This window comes from Phragmites australis, chromosome 1, assembly GCF_958298935.1.
Source record: "Phragmites australis chromosome 1, lpPhrAust1.1, whole genome shotgun sequence".
NCBI classification, from domain to species: Eukaryota; Viridiplantae; Streptophyta; class Magnoliopsida; order Poales; family Poaceae; genus Phragmites; species Phragmites australis.
Genome location: NC_084921.1, coordinates 9,243,340 through 9,255,729, shown reverse-complemented (window position 1 = coordinate 9,255,729; position 12,390 = coordinate 9,243,340).

Sequence of the window (12,390 nt, the reverse complement as noted above, 5' to 3'; positions counted from 1 at the left end):
TCTAAGTTTAGTTAGGTTTTATATAGTTTTTGAAAATACAGTAAATTATGTAATTTAATAATATTTTTATTGCTAATCCTAGATGATATAATTTTTTATTAGGCTGAGAATAATTTTATTTCATTGAAAATTATGTCATGTCACATACATGTCTTGAGCACTATAGGTCTTAGAGTAAAGTCATAGACATGTCACAGATAGGTCTTAGATTTTCGACAGTTCAAATATGATATTACTTATCAAAAGGTTTGGCGTGCGAAACAGAAAGCCTTGGAGAAGCGTTGGGTACATATGAGGCTTCTTATTCAACATTCCTCGTGTCCTTGAAATTATGAAGGAAAGGAACTCTGGCACATACACCGCTTTCAAGAAGACTAAAATTAATGAAAACTAATCCAGGATTTTCTGACATGTTTTCTTTTCTTTGGGACGGTGTATTTAGTCATTCCAACATTGTCATCATTTGTTCTGTGTAGATGGCACATTCTTGACTGAAAAGTAAAAAGATCAGATTCTCACTGCAATTAGTATTGATGCAAATAACCAAATACTTACTTTAGCATTTGCGTTTATGGAGAGTGAGAGCAGGTTGAGATGGCTCTAGTTTTTTGGGCATCTTAAGACTAGGAATGTTCATGATCTATATAATGATTGCATTTTACATGACCGGCATACTATGATCTTATCTGCTATAAAGACGCTGCAAGAAGATTCAAGTGAGTTGTTCCCATGGCCTGACCTACAGAACCGGTGGTGTATGTGTCACATGGGAACAAATTTCTACAAGCAATTCAAGAACAAGACAGTGATAAACATGTTTAGGAGGTTGTGCAGTCAGAACCAAAGTCACAAGTTTGATGCTTTGTGGAAGAAATTAGTGAAGTGCACAAGGACGCTGTCGGTGGATGAACACCGCGAATAGAGATCCTGAAGGACCCCCTTTGAGATTCGGCCGGGGGGCTGGTCCTGGAACTACCTCGTACATGGGGTTAATGCGAGTGGGACTTAGGTAGGATGGATCGTCAGCTAGTAGAAATGAATGCACCAAGAATTTAGACAGGTTCAGACCGTACGGAGGCGTAATACCCTACTCCTGTGTGTTCTGTATGTTATCAATGCTCTTCTCCTTTTCTTTTTCCTATCTCTCTCTGGATGTCTCTCTCTTACAAAGTGTTCCCCCCTACCCCCCTTTTATCTACCGGGGGGAGGGCCATTCAGGGAATACCCAGAACAAGGGCACAAGTTTCCGTAAATAATAAATTGAAAGTGACCATCATTGGTCTACAGTTAATGTTACAGAGGGTTGAAAATACATCCCTTGAACGGTTCCATCGGTCTTCGCGTTCCAGCTTTAGCAGGCGCAGGGGCGCCCACTGGCCAGCTTCTGAGTACTCTCTCATGCCCGTTTGGTCAGAGCAGGTCTGACGCGGTCTGATGTGACAGGGCGATAAGCCTTGTGCCCATCAAAGATATCTTCAAACCGTCTTTCTTCATAGGCCCCGCGAGGGGACATGCGATGGGACCAGCAGCAAACGGCACGGCGGCGCGGACCAAGGGAAAATAGCCAAAGCATCAGCATGGCACGGTGGACACGACTGAAACACACGGGGTCGACGGCAATGGGCAGAGGTGAGTGGCGGAGCACAATGGTGACAACATGGCAACGCCTCGATTCAACACGTCGATAGCTAGATAGTGGCGCAGTCGACCCGGACGAGTACATTTAGAGCATCTACGCGAGCATGCGGATCCAACGATGTGCCAATTGGCTAACGAGCCCGGTGGTGGCTCAACCGGCAACGAGCACCCACGGGCGGCAGCGCACGACCGCGAGAGGAGGAGCACACCGGCCATGGGCTATGCCCAAAATGACGTGCGCTAAAGCTAGAGGGGAGCTCGAAGAAGCTCAATGTGGGTTTGGTTGGGCTGGAGAGGCAGTGGTTCGACGGGTCAATGGTGAGAGGTGGAGGAACATGTCGGCGTTAGGGAAGACAACGTCTGCGCGCTCGATTCGATCGAAAAGGAGAGAAATTCGGCGGGGAGAAGCTAGAGGCACCTTCGGCGGCCTCCCTCCTAGCTTCCCAGGGCTTGGGCCCAACAGAGTTGAGCTCAGCCTCGATGGATTTGGGTCGGCGGTGACGTGTGTGCATGCTCTGCTCTCATATGCTTTGGGTGCGCGAGAGAGAAGTAAGGGAGAGAGAGGGATGAGAGGCCACAGGGAGATAAGGGCGTCGACCGAAACCCCTGGAAGCAGCTCGGTGGTCGTGACTCGATGGCGTGGCGTGTTGGTTGACCTCTAAAGTCCACAATGGTGGCGGCAGAGAGGCAGAGAGAATGACAATGGCACGTGAACACTAACCCACCGAAGCAAAATATCCCCTCCACTTGTCTAATCCAAAAACCAGTTTTTCCATTGGTCCAAATATTGTGCAACAAAATTTGTTGGATTCTATAATTTCTGTGCAACCCATTTTAACTTGTTTGACCCAAAAATCCTGAGCCAAATTTGAAATAAAATTATCCAAAGTTGCAACCTTTTGCATCTTGCACCAATTTTTTTCAAGCCTCCAATTTAATTCCCAAAAATTTGGGGGAAAATCACTAATATTCTTCATATGTCATGGACTAATTTCTAAAATTGTTCCCAACCCTATGTTTTATAGCAATTTTGTGAGCTCCTTCATAGAGCACCAATTATTATTAAAATTAACCATATTTTAAATCTTTAATTGCATTAATTTGACACTCAAAATATTGATTAAGATACTAATGATGCTCATGAGTGCTTAATGACATGCTTAAGTATTTTGAACTGTCACAAGGCAGGAAGCTCTAGATGGACCTTCCACCAGCTCTACGCTAGTACTGAGCCTCCGTGCCCTGATCAGGTAGGAGGCTCTGGGTGGATCGGTCATGGCTACTATAGTCCTTAGCGTGTGCGACCTGACCAGTCAGGAGGCTCTGGTTTTGTCGCCCTTGTGTTTATTTCTACACCTGATATGTTCCTACTCTTTATTCCATAATGTTTGATTTATTATGAATTATGTGGCAATACTCACATGTCTCTGCACGATATAATGCAGGTATCATCCGTATGGAAATGACCACACATGTTTTCAGGAGTTCACTGCACTCCAGCGGGGACCCATTCTTTGACTACGAATGGGCCTCCGAAGTGATAGACCCCTCTCAGTTGTACAATGCACCTCCGCCCACTCAGGTTACGCAGCAGGAGGCAGAAGGCACATACGGTCTCCACCAATTGCCCAGACGTGAGCGCCACACGCCCGATTGGTACACACCTTCTGTGTACAAGCATTCTCCGGAGGTGGAGGAGGTAGACGTTCCAGCGTTAGCATGTAGGCGAAGCATGCTAGAGGCATGGTCCATGGTAGAGGTCAGGAGTAGTTTGTGTTACTTTTATGCTTAATAAAAGTAATTTGTTTAACTTTCTATTTGATTAGTTTGGACTGCTCATGCATGAGAACAATGGACCCCTCCATGTATGAGGAAGCACTCATGCGTGACCTTATCCCTTCGGCTTTCGACATCCTCCAGCTTCGAGCCATGCCGATGCACATTTCTCTGTCACAAAACAAGATAACCACACAAAGCAACAGCTTTCATAGGGAATCTCTATCAATCATCAATGACATAACTTTTCCAGCTTTTACAAGAAATCCCTGCTCATTTCTCCTTGCGCATAGTTTTTCCATCCTTTAGCTCCGAGCCATGCCCATACACTCAGTTCATGCACCAGCCCCTAGTGACCATAAATAACCTCACCTTGAACTATAGATAGACCACTTCTTCCTCAGCTCTCTTAACTGCAATATCTTCCTGGGGAACTTCCATTTCCCAGGGGGTCGAACTGCCGATGTGTTTCTGTGGCGACCCTTATAGGCTTTGTGAATCCCAGGATATCTCCTACACTTATAGCACACTCTTCTTCATGTGTGCCAACTACCAGTATGACCCGCTTCAACATGGACTATATGAATACCCACCAGTATAGCGACATAGATCACTAGTGTCACTTTCCATACGATTTTTTACACTTTATTACTAATCTTCCCTCTTCTTTTATTTGTCCAGTCTCCTCTACCTATCTGTGACTTCATGAAATGGATGAACATGGAGCAAAATGAGCACCAGAAGCATTGGGTTGAAATGAACATGCAGTAGAGGAGACAGGCTTACGAACTCCAGGAGTACGAGGAATAACAGGAGGAACTACGCCATAAGAGGCAAGAGGAGGAGTGCATAAGGAAGGTAGCATAGGACCACGCCAATGCTGAAGCACGCGAGGCAGAGGGGGAAATAAAATGGGAGAGAACCCGTCGTGCCAAGGCGGCAGGTCCTGATGCCTAGAGAAAGTGCAAATATCCTAGGTGTACTCAGTAGAGCATCTATTATAACTCAAGCTATTTTCAGTCCCTAAGGCAGTTATGTTTAGCATCGATACGCTATTTAGTTAGTATTTAGGTATACCATATATGCCAACGTTTGTTTTTGTCATCTCTGTATGACTAGAGTCCATTCGCAGTACGAGAAAAATCGCTACGTCCTATGTAATGTTTATCAGCATATGTAATGTTTATTAGCTATGTTCCATTATCGGACAAATGATTCTATAATTTTTTTTCCATCTTTCCATTCTGTATATGAAATAAGTTGAATCGCAAAATAAAAAAGCGATAGAAATTTTGGTTGAATAGTTTTTGCATGCATACAATAAAATTTAAATACATTTTTCGATTTTTCATACAACAAATAAGTTGATTTGCAGAATGCAAAAGCAAAATACTTTTTTGCGCTAAAAATATTTTCTACCATGCAAATCCTATTTTCGCGTGGTCAGGACTCGAAAAGAATGTTTTCGTGTGCTCAAGATGCAAAAAAAAAATCGTACAATCATAACGCAAAAATTGTATTTTTGAGCTTTAAGTACGTGAAAATATGTTTTCGCGTGATCGAAACTCGAAAAGATTGTTTCGAGTTGTCAAGACACGAAAACCCCTTTTTTGTGGGACCAGAACGCAAATATGTATTATTTTTGTAATTTTCATTATTTATGTATTATTTTTGAAATTTACATACAAAATAATAATATTAAAAAAATTCCAGTCGTATGCGTGCAATTGGTATGCCTAAGAAGGCAAAATTGTTTCTACAACGACATAGCCTAAAAAAGTGTAATTACAATCACATTACTGTTTCTCTACATAGCATATAGTAACAGACGCATAATGAACAGTTAAGGACTCGTCTCCTTTTCTTCCTGAGCCTTCTTCTTCCCTCCCTCCTCTTCTCTCTTGTCTCTCCGCAGAGCAGCGGTAGGGGGCTTGCTCGCAACCGCCGCTGATTGGCAGGAGAGAAGCATCTGATTGGGACCATGGGATCCAAATTGGCCAATGGCGGGGCGACAACGTAGCCCCCCTCCAAGCACATGGCTCCGCTTGATGTAGCAGCAGACAGTGACAAGTGACCACCTAGATAGATACTAGTACTCTGAGCGCTCCTGCCTACGTGCTCTAGTCTGGTCTAGACACACTTGAGTATGAATAGCACCATTGCAGCTGCTGGGCTACTCTTGCAAATGTGATGATGATATTGTACTTAGTTAGGTACTGCCTCCCTCTGTGTTTGTAAGGCGTGTTTAATTTTAAAAAAATCAATCTTTATAAGTATTAATAAATAATTAGTCAAATTATATATATATTTAGTATATGAAAAGTGTATCGATAGTTTCATATTTAAAATATTTTTAATATAATGTTGATTATGTAGCAGTTGTAATATTAATTTTAAAAAAATAAAGATCAAAATCTACTTTTTAAAGACTTTTGCGTATCAAAATACTCTTATGAAAATAGACGGAGAGAGTATTAGTTATTACCGTTACCGTATTCACGTGTGGTTGTGGATTTAGTGGTAAGAGGAGCACACAATATGTGTCTGTTGCAGGCTCTGCTACTAGTTTATTGGATCAGCATCAGTTGTACGATTATCTGCAAACATTAGAATGTGTTTGGTTTTCTAAATCTCCCTACTGAGACTCGTGGATTCAAATAATTTTATAAAGAAACATGTTTGGTTATTCGCATTTATTGTTCTAGTATAGCTTGGTGGATATAAATATATGGTATTATTTTGGCTTAGATGGGAAACTCCATTTGAGTTTTACTCCGCAATCTGATCTGAAGGATGCATACTTTGTATTCACTCATGTAGACAGATCTATTTATTACTGTTATAAAATTATCTTCATACGAGCAATCAATTATAATATCAACTATTGCATTCGTTCATACGGTCACAGATTCAGTTAACCAAATAAAAAATTAACTCAGCATGTCTAAACAAATATAATCAACCAAATACTATTCTTTTAATAAATATAATTCTCTTCGGACTATTTTTCCTTAATATATTTATAAGATACAGTTTTATAAAACCTTATAAACCAAACACACCCTCTATCTATATATATATATATATATAGATAGATAGATATATAGGATATGCATGCGCCGACTTACAGATAACCGAGATGATGATGACACAGTAGTCGTAGGACGTACATCTTCTGTAACCTTTTATAGATACTCTAGCGCGCGCCCGCTCCATCGCGACTTGCAAAATAGTCATCCGGCGTGTCCAACGGCTAATAGTGGACCTGGGGTGCACGTTGATTATGAAAAAGCAAAGCAGATCACCTGATCGAATACGACGAGGCTAGCAAGGAGCTAGAGCTATACTAGCTCTTGCTAGCCGCGTGCAGGCACAATATTGCATGGCTACAGGCAGAAACAAACAAAGGTAGCTAGATGCCCCCAGGGACTCCAATCGGAATCAATCCATTAGGGTCGGATTGGTCCTACATAGGAAAGCAATTTGATTGGACGGATATATATATTATAATCTTAGGAGAAGTATATTTATTTAGTCGTATTTACTGTTATACTTTGATTTGGTTGATGTAAGTACATGCTGGCAGTTTGATTCGAAAGGGAAGCTTGATTTAGGCTTTCCTCTACAACATGGCTCGACGGTAGGAGGCTCATGCAACCGTTTATGTAGGAGGATTCATGTGTCAATATCATAAAATCATATTTATATAAGCAAATAATCACAATCTCAACTTTTATATCCACTCATGCGGTCTCAGATTCGTTCAACCAAACACTACGTGAAAAATAGATAAATGAGACACAATTTAGTGACGAATTATTATACGACCCGTCATTTATGTAGCATCGGGTCTGGACCAAATATTGACCAGTCACTAATAACAAGTCATCAGTGATGGATAGTAATATTGCACGTCACTTATTATATTGGTGACAGGTCATAACCACACCCGTCACTTATGACTTGATCATAAGTGATGGGTCTTCCTGCACCAGTCATAAGTGACGGATTATATTACGATATGTCACTTATGCTCTAGTCATAAATGATGGGTCTCCTTGCAGTAGTCATAAGTAACATATCATCTTATGACCTGTCACTTATGACTTGGCATAGATGACAGGTCTCCCTGAGCCAGTCATAAATGATAGATCATATTACGATCCGTTATTTATAAAGTAATAAATGACGGGTAATCTTATGACCCATCACTTATGACTTAACTCTGTTATAAGAGCTGTCCAACTACTGTTCGTGCCCAACAGCTATAGGACTCAACAGTACTGTGTGCATAGTAGATCTGGCGATTTTCTTCGGTTCCGCTAGAGAGACTCTAATATCTTGTTGATTTGAAGTTTGAATTGTTGCTAGGTCTTTGAATGTTTGTATTTCTCCCTTTCCTCCTCCTTTAACCCCTATTTGGTAGATTTTTTTGTGCTTTGAGTTATAATCGATCATTTTGCATCTTTATCTAAAATCTTAGTGCAAGTGAGTTATATTTATGTTAGATTTAATACTAGATTTGCTCGATCTAACGCGAGATGCTACAGATCTAGTGTAATTGTATGAAATTTTTAGTCGCATTCTTAATCACACAATTATGGTAATTGTTAATAATGAATGAATGTTTTTACATTGTAGATAGCGGATAGAAGTTGGATATACCTTGAGATCTGAACTTCTTCAGACTACCTGAGCAGGATGAAGTATGAGTGCGACTTTGGCGGATATGAAAGATTATGGTAAAACGGTAATGTTTTGTCCATATCACGATTGCAAGAATGATTAGAAGTTCCCAAAACTAGACAATGTACATGCACACTTGGTCATATGTGGATTTAAAGAGAACTATACATGTTGGAACAAACATGACGAGAACCTCCTGCACTTTGCTCAGGTCAACAGAGACTCCGTTCTTTGACAAGACATTACCTAAGAAGGCGACTTTTTTAAGCCAAAACTTACATTTGCTGAATTTGGCATAGAGTTGGTGATCTCGAAGTCGACCAAGAATAACTCGCAGATGATCTGCATGCTCTTCTTCAGTCTTGGAGTAGATGAGGATATCATCAATAAACACCATGAAAAACTTCTCGAGTTCCTCCATGAAGACCATGTTCATCAAGTACAGAAAGAATACTGGTGCATTTATCAAACTGAAAGACATAACGGAAAACTCATAAAGCCCGTAACGGGTGGAGAATGCTATCTTTGGAGTATCTTCTGGTCGGATTTTTATCTAGTGATAGCCCAGTCTCAAGTCAATCTTAGAGAAAACCCAGGCACCGGTCAGTTGATCGAACAATATATCAATCCGGGGGAGTGGATACTTGTTCTTGATTATGACAGTATTGAACAGACGATAATCAACACACATCCGCTAAGTGTCGTCCTTCTTCTTCACAAAGAGTGTCGGGCATCCCCAAGATGAGGAGCTCGAGCGAATAAAAACTTTTGCAAGTAGCTCCTGAATTTGCTTCTTCAACTCTGCCAATTCATTTGGTGGCATCCAATAAGACCTTTTTGAAATCAGGGTCGTACCGAGCAAAAGATCAATAGAGAATTTCATCGCTCGGTCAAGTGACATTCTTGGCAATTCTTCTGGGAAGACATTCAAAAACTCACATACCACAAGAATATCCAAAAGATCCATGATGACCACAACCTTCAAGGTATAAAGACAAGGATCAACGTCCATAAGCTTCAGATGAACTTGAGTGCCAGATAGATCATTGAGGGTGATAGTCCTCTGAGCACAATCAATGACGGCCTTATTCTTGGTGAGCTAATTCATTCCCAAAATGACATCTATTCCTTTAGAGTTGAGCACTAGCAGATTTATGAAAACAACATCTCATTAATGATGATTGATACATTAGACACATATTTATCGGTAAGGATGTTGGCTCCGGGTGCTTCTATAACATAAGGTGCACGAGCAGTGCTAATCTTCAGCTCATGACACCAAGTGTAACTCCTTATTATAAAAGAATGGGAAGCTCCCAAATCAAAAAGAACGACTCCAGGAAGGACGATCGAATTAGAATTCACAAACAACGTACCTATCAACACATTGGCACTCTCGTGAGCTTCTTGGGTGGTGGTTAGTTGACACGACCGCGGTTAGGGACTTGTGCAGTCTTTGAGACTCGATGAGAGGATTGCGCGGGTGGTGGTGGCCTTAGAGCATTCACCGTGGCTCTAGGCTTCAGGAAAGGGCATTCCCGCGCAAAGTGTCTGACGTGCCCGTAGTTGTAACATAAGCCATCAGGGCCACCTATCACACTCTCTTGAGACACAATGGGTCGTGGAGGTTATCCTTGTGGAGCAGAGAAAGTTGGATGCCGCACTATCCACATTGGTCGCAGAGCAGCCAAAGTCGTCATGTGGAATTGAGGAGGTTGACTCTCTACACGTGGGCGTCAAGAGCTCCTACCCACAGAAGGTGATTGAGTCCTCTTGCGCTTCTTATCTTCTTGGTGGTTTTTCATCTTTAACTCCATGAGGGAGGTGTTCACCAACTTTTTAAAGTCGGTGAACTCGTGCGCTGAGAGGCGTCTTGCATCTTAGAAGTGAGGCCATTCACGAAACGATAATGTTTTTTCTCATCGGTGCTGACTTCTTTCGGAGCATACTGTGCCAAGTGATTGAACACTTGCACGTACTCTATTACCAACTTGCCCCTCTGCTGGAGGTCCAAGAACTCTCACATCATGATCTTCATTAGCCCCTTGGGGATATGGCAGTCACGGAAGGCTTGGCGGAATTTCACCCAAGAGACATGATGACCGGCAACGTGCATGGCCAAATAATTGGTCCACCATGTACCAGCTGTGCCAAGGAGTTGATGGATGGTGAAGAGAATCTTCTCATGGTCCTCGCACCGAAAGAGAACGAGCTTCTGCTCGATGGTGCAAAGCCAATAGTCAGCATCAAGAGGATCCTCAGCTCGCGTGAAGGTGGGCGGCTGAGTTCAAAGAAAATCCGAGAAATCGTCTCGGTGCCCAGCCCCACCTCCTCCATCAGGGATCGTTTTACGCATGATGGCCTCAAGAAGAGCAGGCTGAGCTTGGTGGTTCTGCTCTATCTGCATTAGGACATCCGCCATACTCGGCGGAGCAAGTGGCACGGGGCTGTTCTCATTAGAACCCTTAGGAAGATCACTACCATGAGTCCTCATCCTATTGTGACATAAGATAAAAAGAGATAAAAGTTAAATTTCGACATAAATCAAGCAAGAGCTATTTTCGCTCTCAGAAATCGCTTGCTTGGACCCATATACTATTTGTTGATGACAATGCAGCTTAAAGTTATGGTAAGAAATGAATAATAGAGTATGAAAATATGTTGGATCCTTATCTATACGTTTTTTTCTCAAGTGCATCTCTCCCAAATAATCATCACAATCACATTCATCATCTTTCATTCGAAAAGAATAAGTATTTGTGCGAACGGTGCTTATACAACTCTCCGCACAAGCGACATCTCATACGTTGTTCCCAACGTATTCACGTCTCGTACCATCATCTTACGGGACACCCCGTATAATCGCTATATGGGTAGACGATCATATCTATTATCATATGGTGGATGTTCATATGTTATTACTAACATATTCATTTTTCATACCATCGCCGTACGGAACATATCAGGCTCCTACCTCGTACTAGTTGAGCCCCCGATATTTGCCGCTATCAAGGTGCGTCGATGCAACATGATTAACAAATGCATCGTAATAGGAAACAACACAATGCATAAAGAAACACTCTAAATGCAATAACCAAGGACATGTTACACTTAGGGGCATAGTATAGCAAGTTTGTACATATTAGCATGAAGAGGTTAAAAAAGAAACTTTAGTTGGTTGCTTAGTGGGTTTGACATACTTGCTATGTCATAAGCATCTTTAGGCTATTTCATTAAACCAAGCTTTAATGCAATGCTTTAAGGAATTATCCAAATAATATTCTAATTAATCACTAAATCGATCATTTACCTAATCATGACTTCAATGATTAATCAGAATACCGCTCCGGCAGTCCCGGCACGTGTTTTGTACCCAAGATCGGAACACATACCGTTCTAACATATCGCATCAGAACAAAGCTTAACAAAGAGAGAATAATTTAATTATATTGCAAGTTCTTAAGCATCTACAATTTTTTACAATTTACAGCAAAAGAGAGGTAGGAGGAGACTGAAACTAATCAACTACTAGACAAAAGTGAACTATGCAACGGAAGCTAAAACTATAAACAACAAAACGAAGATGGAGCCATATGCCCTTAGGCTCCATCACAAAAGCACAACTTCCGAGTAGTTGCCTACTCATGTCCGCCACCACCCTTGTCGGGCGTGAAGTAGCTAAAAATCAGCTCCTCCTGATCGGTAGCACCTGAAAGAGCAACGTGAGTATAAAAGTACTCGCAAGACTTAATTCATATTAGTTACTTATAGATAAACCGACTCGAAGGATTATGAATTGGGATCTTAGCAAGAATACGGTCACATGGTTAAGTAAACTTATATGCGAAAGCAAAATTTGACAAAAATATATGTGAGCATCTAGACTTAACCAACACAACTATCTAACTCATAACCATCAACCGAACATATATGTAAAAGGAATCATAGTAATAATATCTATAAAGAACCATCTCAACCCATCAACCACCTCAAACTAAACTCAAAACCCTATGACTGTTGCAAATGGACAAAAGCATGCTCATGACCGAGAGCGCGACATTTCGAAATGTTTTTACACCCTGCAGGGGTAAACTTTACCCACAAGACTCGAGGACCATACAGCTTGAGTGACCACAAAGGTCCACCCTAGAGGGGGTACTCGTGTTAACCTTTCCTAATAAGCTCCAACCATTTGAATCAGGCATCGCTCGGTGCGGAGCCCACTTAGGTTAACTCCCGAGGCAACCTCAAGTGTTTCTTACAAGCCCGCTCGCTCACACCATCGATGTG